At 39.3% G+C, this 13,525-nt stretch overlaps 1 long non-coding RNA gene across 1 annotated transcript; it reads right to left on the reverse strand.

Annotated features, from left to right (window-relative positions):
- Nucleotides 1–12,627: 12,627 nt before the first annotated feature.
- LOC120295353 lies at nucleotides 12,628–13,255 on the reverse strand. The gene is made up of 3 exons (XR_005552704.1): nucleotides 13,181–13,255; nucleotides 12,856–12,914; nucleotides 12,628–12,720 (listed from the first exon to the last, which is right to left on the reverse strand). It is a non-coding gene; the product is annotated as an uncharacterized LOC120295353 (long non-coding RNA).
- Nucleotides 13,256–13,525: the final 270 nt, after the last annotated feature.

Here is a 13,525-nt window from a genome sequence, read left to right on the forward strand (position 1 = left end):
ACAACCATCTTTGATAATTTGCTGTGGCAATCTCTCTTTCTCAATTTTCTTTGAATGTTTTTACATGCCAATATGCAGCATGCACGTTTTGCTTAAGACTGTCGTCCTATCTGTATGTGATAATTTCATCCACCTCAATTGTGACAAATTGGAGATACCAACATTTCTATTATAAATCAACTCTTCATATGGGCACTAGATAAGGATTGCTTTCGACCTTCTTCTTCTTCTTTTTTTTATCATGTCCCACATAAAGAGCAGTCACGTGTTGTAATCGAGAGAGAGAGAACGAGGAAGAGAGACAGAGAGCAAGAATGGTGGGTGGAGGATTTGTAGAAGGCGGGCAGCTGAAAAGGGCGCATCTTTACGTGTACAGGATCACTGCTATTTCGTATTTGCCTGCATTATTGGGGCCCTTGGTGGATCGCTTTTTGGGTACCATCCGGGCGTTTCGGGTGAGTCTTTTTTTCTTTCGTCTCACCTTTTTGCTTGGATTTTGAATGCGTCTGCTGCGGTGTTTCGTGAATTGCGAAGCTTTATCCAGGGAAGATAACCTTTTTTGTGTTTGTGGAAGATAAATGTGGAATCTTGATCGAAGGTTGATGCAAAAGGGGTTGCGTTTTTGTCCGGAAGTAGTTGTGAATATGCAGGGAAGGGGAGAGATTTCTGAAAGTACTAATTTCACTGGGTGTTCATGTCAGCCAGTGCTGTTATTGGTCGTGTCTTTGGTATTAATCTGGATTTTTTGACGTATGCGTTTCATCATTCTTGATTTCTCCGTTTCAAAACAAAATGAAATTTAGGAAGAGAATCGCCCTTTGAATTACCCAGAAACGGATGATCTTGAAAATTAGCAGATGCCAATGGCTATGCCAGGAAGAAGATAATCCCTTCTTCAACCCGAGTTCTTTAAAAATCGACGACCAATGATCTTGATACTTGCATTCGTTTCAGGTGAAGTGACCTCCATGGACGATTTCCTGAAGGAGTTCTTCCCAAGTGAACCGGAGAAAGCAAGAGCATCTGAATGAGACCAATTACTGCAAGTATGACAACCAGATCCTGACGCTCTTCACTTCTTCTCTCTACTTTGCGGGCCTGGTCACTTGAAGATGAGGCTAATACGAGTGTTGTGTTTTACAGCCTCACTATCTGCCAGAGAGAAACGGTGGAGAGCTGTCGGCGGTGGATGGTGAGGTCAAGCCTGAAGCGCCTAGACTATCGGGTCGCCTGGATGATTCCCGGCTGAAACTGAGGCAGGAGCCAGCAAAGTTGGGGGATGATCCGGGTTACGAGGACATGCCCGTGGAGGAATTTGCAGCGGCATATCTTAGAGGGGTTTTGGATGGCAAGAGGGGAAAGGGGTGGGAAAGAACGCCAAGGAGGAACATCTGAGATTGATCTTGGTTGACTTCTTCATTGGCATTTGCGACTGTGGATCGCGGACAGCTTTCTGGTGTCTAGATGGCTCTTTTGAGGATAGGGCAAGAGATTCACCTGTGGAAGTAATGTGTTCTCTCTTTGCAAAAGAGAAGTTGCCTCAGAAATGAATGCCTCTTTTGGCTACGATTTTTCAAAAGTCTTTTAACTTTTTGAAGAGGAGTTAAGTGGGTAAATGCTATCTTTTTTTATACACATTTAGTATGTGAGCTTCTTGTCCATAGTCTGCACTATATTAACTCTGCTAAGCTTTTGTCAGTATTCTTGGCTGTTTGTGGTGTTTTGATACACGGTCCTGTTACTTTCATCATGGCCAGGGCAGGTGTTGATAGGGACCAGCGTCCGCCTCGCGCTTTTCAGCCAATCAACGGGGAAGAGGAAAAAAGACTTTGGGATGACAGGATGCGACAGGTCATTATCGTCATCGCCATATTACTTGTCACAACGGCCACGCGCAAATTTCGGCAAACCGCCAGAGGTACTTTTTTAGAGGCATATGATATGGCCGGAAAATCTATATTTTCTCATAGGCATGAATGAGAATTTGACTTTTTCAATAGTTGTAATATAGGCTGTTTTCTCTTTTTTGGTAATCGTGCCTTCAATAACTAGTATGTCGTCAAAGGGTCGAAATTAGACCAAATTGGTGATGATCTTGACTTGGATTGCATTAACACTCTCAGCTATTACTTTTTTATTGCCAATGATTTTGATGAATAAGGGTGGAGACATGCTATATGGAAAGATTAACCCTTTCCACGTGCGGCTTTTACCTGGTGGACCGTTATGGTCGTTGTTTTGCTTGTCAAAATTCTCAAATTTGCACTGCAATTATGTCAGTAAAATTGGACATGGAATGTTGGCCAAAAGCTATAGCCAAGGGTGTTTTTTTGGGACATGGAATATGTCTTTTTTTTTTTGGGGTGCTTTTGAATTTGTTCGTTTGTATCTATGTGGAATCCAAATTTTCCACATTTATGGTTTATCATTAATAAACGTCCATGATCTATTTATAAGTTACCATTGTTCATGTAAAAGATGATGGAGTCACATCCCAAAATAGTCGATTTGTGCACAAATTGGGATGTGACAAATCTTTTGCATGTATGATGGCATTAAATATTTTATTAATGATAAATTCTAAATGTGGAAAAATCTAAGATTCCACATAGATACAAACGAACAAATTTAGAAGCACCCAAAAAAAAAAAACAAAACATATTCCATGTCCCAAAAAAAAAAAAAAAAAACCCTTGGCTATAGCTTTAAGCCAACATTCCATGTCCAATTTTACCGATAGAACTGCAGTGTAAATTTGAGAATTTCGATAAGCAAAACAATGACCATAACGGCCCACCAAGTAAAAGCCGCACGTGGAAAAGGTTAATCTTTCCATCTAGCATGTCTCCACCCTTATTCATCAAAATCATTGGCAATAAGAAAGTAACAGCTATGAGTGTTAATGCAATCCACGCCAAGATCATCACCAATTTGGTCCAATTTGAACCCTTTGACGACATACCAGTTATTGAAAGCACAATTACCTAAAAAGAGAAAACATAACAGCCTATATTACAACTATTGAAAAAGTCAAATTCTGATTCCTGCCTATGAGAAAGTATAGATTTTCCTGCCATATTAGATGCCTCTGAAAAAGTACCTCCTTGAGGGTTTGCCGAAATTTGCACGGCCATTGTGACAAGTAAGATGGCAATGACAATAATAACCTATTGCATCCTGTCATCCCAAAGTATTTTTTCCTCTTCCCCGTTGACTGGCTTGAAAAGCACGAGGCGGACGCTGGTCCCTATCAACACCTACCCTGGCCATGATGATGAGTAATACTAGTGTATTATTTGCCAATAACAACTTGTTTATTTTTTTGGCAAGCTATATACTTTTAGGATTAAATATATACCTTTTTTTTTTATAATTCCATTTTTTTCAAAATAACAATGTGACTATATTAAAAAGTTAAAGATCATAATATAATAGCGAGGACTTTGTCTTTATTAATTAGTAATTCACCTATTTGTATTCAAGATGTAAAATACAACTTGCATATCAATATGACGACTTCAACACCGATACAACATGGATCTAAAAGGTAGTATTTTGAAATAGATTCTTCTTCCCCAAAGTAGACATTCAGCTCTCTTTTATTTACACGCATTTCTTTCAATTTTAATAATAAGAAATGATATTTCAACAGGATAAAATGGGACATTACAAATGTACAATTTATAAAAAAAAAAGAAAAAAGATATGTATTATAATTGACAAATGAAAGTAAAGATGATTATAAATTGTGAAATAGACTTACTTACATGTATGGTTAATAGTGTTCTGTTTTTGAGAACCGAAAATCAAGATTCTAAATGCACGGAAAAGACTAAAGTCATTGCCCCCACTAAACTGCCCAGCAATTCAGGGATTGAAATATAGATTATAGGATAAAGGACGCTATTGATAAATAATGAAGAAAACCAAGTAAGGCCCGTGCCGTTTCACCTTTCATTGACTGACTGGATCATCAATAATTGCCTTGCTTGTAACGGTCTTGTAATTTTCTCAACAAGCGTGAATGGCTGAAATGTTTTGTGGTTCCATCTATGTTTTAGGTTCTGTGTGCTGTATGTAAGAGAAGTGGCGAAGGGAGGTTGGCCTATAAACTCCACAAGGAATTGCTCATACATGCAGGAAATATTGGAGGTTTGGAAATCAGTGAAAAAAATATCGAATGTCCTTTTAACGATGTGCGAGACAAAATCAATTATAATGTACAAAAATTATGTAAAACTTGTGTTTTTTAGTTGGATCCAATAAGAATCACATTATCTCTGGATAGGTGATTGGCATAATTTATCAAGGAATTTTACCAAAGTATTGGATAATTTTCAAGAAGGGCTTTGTAGTATATTCTGTCAATTTTCTGTTAATCTATGAGACTTTATTGATAGCTATTTTTTTAATCTCAAAGCTAGTCACATACATAACTTGATTTCTAATGTCAAGGGTCTTCTTAAATAGAATTTTCAATATATCAAAATCATTTTGCAATCAAAAAAAAAATTTGTATGTCCTTTGGATGACTCAATAGATAGAATCCAACCATAATATGCAAAAAGAGTGAGAAAAGTTTTTTTTTTTTTTTTGAGTAAATTTGTGATCAGCATAGTAACTTTTTCTACTTCTTGATTATGTTTCAAATTTATTCTCAAGAACAAATACGCTATCAAACGAATTTCTATTTTGTTATTCTGGAAACAAAAGAATGGAAATAATCATTGTTTGGATAAAACTATACTCTTGATCCCTAAGTTATAATAAAGTAACTTTTTTCTACTTCTTGGCGCAAATGATGGCCATTCTAACCAGAAATTGATTTTTAGAAGAGAAACTATTCCTAGATGAGTTTCAAAGTAAAAATACGCATTTGATACTGATACAAATTTTTTATTTTTGGAATATAAATTCATTTCATTATGATACAAAATTTCTCCATTTTCAACAAAAGCGGCGGTGGCAACCGGTGGCGACAGTGGCAATCGGTGGATGGTGAACGGCTAGCGGCTAGCTGGTGATGGCCACAAACAAAATGGATGGTAAACAGCAGTGAACTAAACGAGGCGGTTAGGAGTGGTGACAAACAAATGATGAACGGCAGCCAGCAGCGATGATGGTGGACGGTTGGGAGTGGTGACAACGAATGGTAAACAATAGCCACCGCCACCAATGGTTGATGATTGGCGGTGGTAGTTGGTAATTGACGACGGTGGCTAGCGATCGACGACGATGGTCAACGGCTGAGAGTGGCAACAACGGACGATAAATAGTGATTGGTGACAACGGATGAGCAATCGAAAAATAGAAAGAACAAAATATTGAGAAGAGTTTTTATTTTTTATTTTTATTCCAGAAATAGAAAAATGAAATAATTTTACCAAACGGATTTTTATTCCGGAAACAAGTCTAAAATAGAAAAATAGTTTTGGAACAGAAATAGAATGATTATTATGCGTGCCTTTATCAAACATGGCCTAAATGTGTTAATTTGGATTTGATCATTTTCGACCCAACCCTAAGCCACCTATTTTTTGGGCAAAGTTCTTTCCTTTTTAAAAAAATAAAAATAAATAAAGAATGAACCAATGAGATCCTATCAAAATTTACCTATCATGCAATCTAAATATCGGGTGACTAAATCAACAGGAGAAATCATTTAAAACGTACTCCACACTCCAAATTGACTCCCATCGGGTCGTCAGCGACCAAAGTAAAGTCCGGGGCAATGGATTGGACATGCGACCTGAACGGATGCTATATGGGCTAAGGTGCCCGTTCAACGTTCTTACTCTCCTCCAAGGTGTTTAATCATTTGGGCCTGAGTCGTTTGGACCATTTGAACCGTAGGAAAAGCCCAAAGTCCGAGCCCAGGATCTGGCCCGTATTCAGCTGCGCACTATAACGCTCGTCTTTATTCCTCGCCACGATGAAGCAAACCGAGATTTTAGATTCCACGTGCGGCATTGTTCCAACCGCAACCGTCCATTTCAAATGACGGTGAGTGCTCATGAGAAGAGAACCGCTTACTCCTCTGCCCTCCAAAACCAGCCTTTGCCTTACGAGAGAGAGAGAGAGAGAGAGAGAGAGAGAGAGAGAGAGAGAGAGAGAGAGAGAGAGAGCAAGAATGGTGGGTGGAGGATTTGTAGAAGGCGGGCAGCTGAGAAGGGCGCATCTTTACGAGTACAGGATCACTGGGTATTTCGTATTTGCCTGCATTATTGCGGCCCTTGGTGGATCGCTTTTTGGGTACGATCTGGGCGTTTCGGTTTTGTCTTTTTGTCTTTCATCTCGCCTTTTTGCTTGGATTTTGAATGTGTTGTGGTGTTTCGTTTGCGAAGCTTTATCCGGGAAGATAGCTTTTTTGTGTTTGTGGAAGATAAATGCAATCTTGATTGAAGGTTCATGCAAAAGGGGTTGCATCATTCTTGATTCCTCATGTCGGTCCAAATTTCATCATTCTTGATTCCTCTGGTCCGAAACAGAGAATGAAATTTAGGAAGAGAATCGCCCTTTGAATTTACCCAGAAACGGACGATCTTGAAAATTAGTTGATTTCAATGGCTGTGCCGGGAAGAAGATAATCCCTTCTTCAACCCAAGTTCTTTAAAAATCGACGACCAATGGTCTTGATACTTGCATTCGTTTCAGGTGAAGTGACCTCCATGGACGATTTCTGAAGGAGTTCTTCCCAAAAGTGAACCGGAGAAAGCAAGAGCATCTGAACGAGACCAATTTCTGCAAGTACGACAACCAGATCCTGACGCTCTTCACTTCTTCTCTCTACTTTGCGGGCCTGGTCACTTGAAGATGAGGCCAACACCAGTGCTGTGTTGTACAGCCTCACTATCCGCCAGAGAGAAATGGTGGAGAACTGTCGGCGGTGGACGGTGAGGTCAAGCCCGAAGTGCCCAGACTATCGGGTAGCCTGGATGATTCCCGGCTGAAACTGAGGCAGGAGCTGGCAAAGTTGGGGGATGATCCGGGTTACGAGGACATGCCCGTGGAGGAATTTCCAGCGGCATATCTTAGAGGGGTTTTGGATGGCAAGAGGGGAAAGGGGTGGGAAAGAACAACAAGGAGGATGTTCCGGTTAGATGCAAGGCTTTTATGCTTCCTGTACTGCAAATTCTGCCCCTTCTTTTTATCTGGTCATTTTCGTTTTGTTAACAAATGATAGTTCGAATCCTTAACTTTTGCCAAAAAACTTGAGGCATGTTTACTGCTTTTTCCCACCATTTGCTTTTTATATCATGTAAAGACTTCACTTAAGTGCTTTTCCTGAGGGCTATCCATGATAAGCCGATTTATAGACACAGCAAAGTTAAATGTATTCATTTTATCAGGATATCATGTATGATTCTTGTTACCATGAACTCTCTGTTTTCCTGTCTTTAAATGAAGAAAACGCTTCATGCTAATGAATGAAGTTGTCAAAATAAATATCTCTGTGTTTCTATGAATTTTCTTTTCTTAAGAAACACGCATCTGTGGATTTCTAGTTTAATATTAAATGGACTTTAAAGGACCACCAGAATCACTGGACAATGTTCTTGATAGTCTGTTTATTACTTTTATTGCTTGAATTAACGATGCAGCTTGCATATATTGTCAGGAACTGTGTTTATTCCACCAAAGTGGTCCTTAGGCTATCATCAATGGTGCTGGAGCTATGACTCTAATAACAAAGTTTGAGAGGTTGGCCCTTCCAATGCATCTTGCTTGATTCTACGGTCTTTCCTCCACAACCCGCATTTCCTTCTACCTGATTGAATAACAAGGTCAAACTTTCATTGTATGCTGGGGGCATATTGTTTATGAGTCAATGCACGATAGTTCGTTAGTTATTGCAGATCACAAGTAAATTTATAGAAAAGAAGATTCCTCGTGATGTCGTAAGTATGCATATGGATTATATGGATGGGTTTTGCTGCTTTGCTTTTCACAAGGCATGGAATCCCATTTTGTGTTAACCCTATTATTGCCCTGTTTGGAAAAATAACATATTACTTTCCACTAAGTAGGTCCAACTTCACATCATTTACCTCACTTTCAATAGGTATCAAACCACCCGCAACTTAGATTGTTTTATCCAATTTCAAAAAGACGTTGTGCACTTATCACCTAAAACAAAGCATAACTATATATCTACATGAAATTTGACCTAAAGCAAATACATGTAAGATGTAAGAATATTGTCAAATATGAATGAAAATCTGTTTTTCATCTAGTAATGATCAAGAAGAAGATGGTGTTATTCATTTTGGAAGTGAGGTAGGTCATGTGCAATATGTCGTGAGTTAATACACTTCGGAGGCATTGCGATGATCAATGTTCTTGGATATTCTATTTTGAACCTAAGATTCAGTGATGACGCAGAAATGCCATGCATCACTATTTTGTCCATCACTTCCATACATTTAATCCATCGAGTCCTTTAATATTGGTGGCCACTTTATGTTCGAAGCCTCCAAAGCACATTCATGTCTGGGACTTCTTACCTCGCCAACTTGTCTAGCAGTAAAAGGACTTAGGTTGAATGCTTCGTAAGCAGTAGAGACCTTTCAAAGTAAATAAAGAGTAATATTTTCAGCGTGGAAACTGAAACAGAGGATTTATTCTCAGGACTACTTCTCTGATCCAAAATCTTTGGTAGATGGTCTCCACCAACATGGGTTCAAAGCCATCTGGATACTTGATCCTAGTTTTAAACGTGAAGAGGGGCCTTATGTCTATGACAGTGGTTGCAAAAGTGATGTCTGCATCAAAGCAGCAGATGGAACTCTATTTGTTGGTATTTCGTTGTCTTTCACCGTGGTTTTGGCTAATTTTTGTCGTTGTCTATCTGGTTTTGCTTTTTACTTTTCGTCTTTTGCTTTTTTGTAGCATTTGAAATTTGATTAACCCTTAAAACCTTTCAAATGTTGACATGCTGAGTCATTTGGATTTAGCTGAAAATAAGTCCACATGTATGTAAATGCTAAGTAATTGTTTGCTTGTCAGGGGAGGTGCGGCCCGATCCTTGTGTATTCCCTAAATTTACACAGTCAAGAGTCCATCGCGGGTGGGCTCAGTTTGTTCTGGATTTCATTTCTAATGGAGTCGATGGTCTATGAAACGATATGAATGAACCATCTTTTCATTAAGGTAATTAGTGCTTTTAGTTTTTGTCATTTTCTTTAGTTGGACTATAGCTTACAACTTCTCTTATTCCATGACGAAGACCATGCCCGAGAGCAACATTCATAAGGGAGATGATGAACTTGGAGGTCTCCAGAATCACTCACACTATCGTAATGTAAGTTTTCCAGTCTTTTGCTATTTGTAGCTTGTGTTTCACATTTTAGAGTTATACTGAAATAGATAGTAAGTAATTTATAATGTATCCACCACGATTTTACTAGAAAAGTTTTTTTTTTCCTAAGGCATACAAATTCTTCGTATATTGTAATACGGTGACTTTTCTCCTGTCACTAAGTGTCATTTTATTATTACTGAGCCGGATGTCAAGGCGCCAGACTGTCTTCAGTAAGGTCGCCACCTGGATGGCGACCATGTTTGCAAGACTATCGTTTGCGATGCCTGTCATCATTCTGAACAAAACTCTGAAAAGAACCCAACGTATGTAAATGTTGGGATCGTAGTCTTCCTCCAGGTTATCGAGGAAAGCCACGACATCAGCGGTAGGGCCATGAACGTCGCTGTGAACGTGCCAGTGGAGGCCAACGGCTCCGACATCCCACCAACGATCACGTTCGAGGAGATTGACTTGGGGAAGGCGCTGATCCTGAACATCAGGCATTATAAGTACGCAAAGTTGACGCCCGTACAGCATCACGCAATCTCGATAGCCATGAACAGCCTGATCTCATGGCGGCCTGACCTCATGGGGGACGTTGGAGCCACTGGCCTCCACCGGCACGTTCTCGTACACAGCGACGTTGATGGCACTGCCGCTAGTGTCGTGGCTTCCCTCGATAACCTGGACGAAGACTACGATCCCAGCCTTTGGATACGTTGGGCTCTTTTTAGTGTCATTGTTCATAATAACTACAGGCATCGCAAACAAGAGTCCTACGAACATGGTTGCCATCCTGGTGGGGACCTTACCGAAGACAGTTTGGCACCTTGACATTCGGTCCATTAATAATAAAATGACACTTAGTGATAGATGGAAAGGCATCGTATTACAATATACGAATAATTTGTATATCTTAGGAAATTTCGACGCCATAATGGGCGAGCCAATTGCGTAATGTGCTCTTCGGTCCAAGCGGAGAGAGGGCTGCTTGAAACGCGATGGTTGCCAGCAGGATTGCTGTAACCATGATCGCGTTCATCGAGCTTTCATTTTGCAGTTGCGTGCCTTCACCTGGATTGGCCATATGGTTTTCTTCTTTCTTTTTTCTCTTGAAGTTCCCTCTGTTTTGCCATTTCATGAATTTATAGTATTCGACAAAAACTGCAACTCTCTCTTCCACCGTGTACTCCCCCGACAATCCCTAAACAGGAAAAACAACAAAACTAATGAGACTTGTCCTTCCGTTAGTCGAACCGTTGATGATCCTCAAATCGACAACTTCTTTCTCCGCTGTTCCTAGGCATAATCTAAAGCTGATCCGAGCCCCGGCGATGATCCGACGTTGTGATCCTCAGCCCACTCCAACCTCTAGTCTTAGCTCCCAGCTTATAGTAACCTTGTTCGATTGAGCTTTGCATGAAGATTAATTGAGGTGAACTTTTCGATCTTGAGCTTGACGAGGCGAGATTACCTTATGCAATTGGGCTACAGCTCAACCCTTGGATGATGTTCTATGCTTGTGTGGATGATCTTTGCAGCTTAAGATGGCTATAGATGATGGATGATAGCCTAGAATGGTTTGACCAGATGATTGCTTAACTGACTGTCTATTTTGTAATTCGAATGGCTTGACTGGACTAGTCGTCTTACTGTCTTCGTTTGAGCTAGATATTATCGTTTTTGGTTTTCGAAATCCTCATGAGGTTCATAGATGGTTTCACGAGCTTTCCAACGGCATATTAAACGTGTAAATCGGATCTCATTTGTAACAAGATCTATAACCTCATCTGCTCTCCAACCCCACTCCCAAAAAAACGGAGAAGCAACCTCTAGAAAAGGAAAATGTACGGAAAGAAAAAATGGCAGGTGAGCTTTTGACATGCAGTTCCACATCAAAGAAATATTGTGCATGTTACAAATGAAATGCTGCTGCACAACTAATTTAATATTAAAAAAAGATTGACGCAGTGCAAAACCAATTTAGCAATCCAGCTTGTTGACTCGCATATTTACCTTCTTTTTTTAACCCTTGTGATTCCAATTACACACAAATTCGTCTTGCCTTAACTCAAATTTTGAACACCTGGTTGTGATCACAAGTAGATTTTCATATTACGGTTGAATTACTTGTTTAATTTCATCACAACCTCAAATTAAGATTAAAAGAGGTATAGCTGCTCCCAAAAAGCAGCACAAAGCATGCAATTCTCTCGACTTCACTGAAAATCACATCACATTCTGTCTCGCAAGTAATCAAAAGTACACCACAATTTCATGTCATGTTGACTAGGACGTTTGTGGTTCTTGGTTCTGTTTGGTGTATGCTTTATACCAAAAAAAAAAAGTGAAAATAATTTACTTTCATCAAAACCAATCTAATAAGGTTAAAAGTCAGACCAAACCGCTAAGTTAGTTCATCATTTATGAGATGCAGCACTAAGCAATAACATATAAGAAGCTAAAGAGTAACTTAGTACTTTAATCATTAACATCAAGCAAGAAAATTATTTCCTTAGAGGGAATAATACAAACTGCAAAGACATTGAATGACTATCAGCTACAGCATTTTTTTATTAGGTGCAAGAGGGATCATAGCCTTATTGTTGACGGCGAAATTATTGTCTTGACATATACTATCAATTTGGTTAGGTTTATCAATTTAACACAATTAAGGGAACCCAAACAAATAAAATCGTGGTTTGCTTTTCTCGCTTTCCCGGCATTTTGCCACCTCTCCAACTGCTTCTCGACCTTTGCAATATTCTGATCCCCAATCTGTTTCTGATATTCAGATCGCTCCTGTCGCCCAGCGCTCTTCTGCTCCAGGAAATCCTGTTCAAGGACAAAGCACAGATCAATGATGTGCACCAAAAGGACCGATTAGAGACAAAGGGCAACTTGCTGACATGTGATGGAGAGGGAATTATTAGTTTTTCTCCTGTTCTTGTAAACACCAACAAAATGATGAACCAATTTCCTTTGCGCTATGTATTAGTGCATATATTCAGATCAAAATACCTATATATCACTATAGATGCACCTGCGCCTCAACTTTCCTTGAGAATAACAGCAGAAAGAAACCAACTTGCTCCTTTTGCCGCTCAATCAAGGTTGCATCTTTCTTTTCTTCTGCGTTGGCAGCAATTCTAATCAGACAAAAGAGAGTAAATGTCAACCGCTTCATTAACTAATCAGACAAGAACCAAATACTTTGATTCTCTTTCTTTCTGAATTGATATAATTATAACTAAAAGAAAAGGCCAGCCAAATCTTGCTTCTCTTTTCTGCAATTTGCTCATGCTCTTGCAGCCTCAGCTTCTCACTTCTTCACGCACTCTCTGCTCAGCCTACAAGAAATGTGATGTTTAGGACTGGATGATGAGAAAGAGTCATCTTGCTTGCACCGAGTAGGTTCTCTGATAAGTCACAAAAGATGAGTCAAGCAGATTCTTTAGTTTCATGTTAGATTGGAACTGCAATGGTCCATACAGAGGAGCCATGATCTACTCAGATGTCTAAAATATGGACAACTTACAGTAGCAAAAGAGTACCTGTTAAGGCTATTATGGTCCAGGTCAAGAGCATAGCCAGCATGATCTACTCAGATGTCCTTCAATTGTTTTGAGGCAAAGATTATTACATAATGGCAGACATACTAGTCCAGCCATAGAAGAAAAGGAAATAACAGCCATTTACTTCATATTAGCACACTGTACAATCAATCACATTCTTGTAATCGACTCTTTTTTTCACCTGAATTTTATAAAGAATACCAACTACTATAATCAGCAGGAAAATCATCATAAGTAGTTCATAAAATGCAGATGCTTTGGCTAGTTCAAAAACCAGAAACTGGCAAGAGTAACAAGTACATACTCTTTGTAAAGAATTTGACCTCCGCGTAAATGCATCCAATCCCAACAGTCGCATGTCCTACTTTCTGAATCTCTGGAAGAATTCAACAGGGCAGAGAATAATGAAGGGATTAATCACTTTCAGAATTCCTCATGGTACTTAAAGATCGAAAAAAAAATCACGAGACAAAATGAAGATGCAAATGTACATTGCCGAGCGGTTTAGAAGAACCAATGGGATTTTCTTTCAGAACGTAGGACACGAGTGACAAATAAAATCTCTTTAACTATCTTGTTTTGCTCAAACCAGAGGGAGAAATCGTCAGAGATGATGACGCTGGAATGAAAGATCATCAAAGCTGCTAAG

Source organism: Eucalyptus grandis, chromosome 7 (assembly GCF_016545825.1).
Source record: "Eucalyptus grandis isolate ANBG69807.140 chromosome 7, ASM1654582v1, whole genome shotgun sequence".
In the NCBI taxonomy this organism is placed as follows: domain Eukaryota; kingdom Viridiplantae; phylum Streptophyta; class Magnoliopsida; order Myrtales; family Myrtaceae; genus Eucalyptus; species Eucalyptus grandis.